General features: G+C 35.6%; 1 non-coding gene across 1 annotated transcript; it reads left to right on the forward strand.

The window, feature by feature from the left end:
- The first annotated feature begins 317 nt into the window (after window positions 1-317).
- Smp_tRNA_01655_Gln_TTG.1.1 lies at window positions 318-384 on the forward strand. The gene has a single exon. It is a non-coding gene (tRNA).
- The last annotated feature ends 1905 nt before the right edge of the window (window positions 385-2289 follow it).

A 2289-nucleotide genomic window follows, 5' to 3' on the forward strand; every position in this document is an offset into this window, starting at 1 on the left:
TTTTGACAAGGATATAAGTAATCATTAGTATTTTTTCAAGGAATCCCTATGTTATTCAGCGACTGACATCCATAGACTTAGTCAAATAAATTATTTCATTTAGGGTTTATTTCAGTGTGCTTCTGTCAGTCAAGATCAAAAGGTTGGGTTGTTTTATTGGTTATATGGATTTCAGAATGCTACTAAATGTCAAATACATGTTGTTTAGACGTAATTAACAACTGAAATGGACATTGCACGACCAATTATTGATCGACAAATAATACCAAGTGGATTTAAACTTCACCCCATCGCACAAGCAAGTGGCTATCAGGAATCAGTAGCTGAGTGGATAACGCGATGGCGTTTGAAGCGAAAGGTACTGGGTTCGAGTCCCAGAGTGAACATCAACTCTGAGATGCAGATACATCCAGCTGACGAGTCCCAAATTGGACGAGATGCGCGTCCTGGATTCCACTGCTAGCCACTATCCCTCTTTGCTTATCATGCTTGTGAATTTATGCTATATCGAGGCAATACGCACAGTATGCACATATGCCCATATGAGACTGTTCAATTGCAGTCGTAAACATCAACGGGAAGATTCAAACATATAATAGCAAGTGAATTGAAATTACATAGTATTTACCTATATAACACTGAACTGATGGACTGACTTATTGTGATGTTTTAAAATATATCAAGAAATAATTCAGAATTGCCTTTTAAACAGACTCTGTATCTATAATGAGTACAAACACTTATAGCATTAAGTTTGAGAAATGTTAAATAATCAGAAGGGGTTTTGTGGAGATTTCAGTATTTTTCAAAGTTAAAATCATGAGTCAATTGAAGCTAGACCACCAAGGAAAACTTGGAAGCACTGGACGGCTGTTTCGTCCTGTTGTGGGACTCCTCAGCAGTGCGCATCCACGATCCCGCACTCGCGAGATTCGAATTAATTTAGAAAGTTTTATAAAACAAATAAAAGACTACATGTACAGACGTTTTCGACCGTAGAATGCTTGGTGACAATGTAAAAAAAAGACGTTATAAAATATTATTCATACGCTAGAATAAAGTGAGTCAGTTCATAAACAACGTAGATTCAAGTACGAATGTTTGTCGTTTCATATTGTCACAAAAACGTTGGCTTATAGAAAAGAGATTCTCTAGGTAAAATAGCAACCAAGGTAATATGATCATAATATTATGAATGAGAAACTATATCTTCATGGTATTTATTTCCAATGGGACCCATGAAATAGAGGGATCGGAAATAGAAAATAAAAATCAAATTACGTATAAGCAAAGTAAATGAATGAATATATCCAGTCGGCTATAACGAATTTTACGTCAAATGAAACAAGATTACATACTATAGATTACAATTATCTCACTGACTGCAACCTAGAATTTCACACATTTATACGTCGTTCAAATCAATAGTCAGCAAATTTATGAACCAATTTTACTTCTTGTCTAAGACATTTCCTTAATTCACTTTTATTCTAACCCAAATATAACTCCAAAATAGATGTTAGTATAGTGAGTCGAACACATTCAAACATAATTTTATACATTCCGTACATTTTTACTACTTAAACTGTATTTCAAATAATAAGCAAGTTTAAAAGTTATCATTGGTTTGTTCGTTATAGATTATTGGCAATATAATAGTTAATTTATTCGTAAATTATACTTTGAATTATGCTCCGAAAAACTGCTGGTCTTCTTGAATTGATTACTGTGTCTACTGAGAAGTGAAACTAAATAAATAACTATATCTAAGTTTTATTTCATTTATAATGGGGGTAACCAAATGATACAGGGAATCGAAGACAGATAATTATTGATTACATCACATCTTCATAGAGAAAATCTTATAAAATCAACAAAATAAAATACAATGATACTTCATATTATTTTTAGGAAAATGTTAATACTTTATAAAGTTAAATGCCCCCAAATGCCCTGGTACGGCCGAGATTGTGGAGAGTCCTCTCTCCTTCTCGAAATGCTCTCATGTGGCCACGCGTATATAGCCGCTGCCAGGGAAGTCCTAATCGCTGCCTTCCCGTGGCGGGGGTGTTGTTTACGAAATTGAGTGGACGAAAAGCGAATGTTCGGCGCTTTAACCGGGTTGGTGGACATGAAAAATCCAGCTAGGGGAGTTGGAAAACCCTGATTCCAAACCAATGGTGCACATAGACTCCAGTATCCTGAAGGAACAAATGGCATATGAATCAATCGTTGGTCACTGGTTACCATGGGACTGCATCTTCTCACGATGCTCCACTGCCTTGTGGA

This window comes from Schistosoma mansoni, chromosome 2 (assembly GCF_000237925.1).
Source record: "Schistosoma mansoni strain Puerto Rico chromosome 2, complete genome".
Taxonomy (NCBI): Eukaryota; Metazoa; Platyhelminthes; class Trematoda; order Strigeidida; family Schistosomatidae; genus Schistosoma; species Schistosoma mansoni.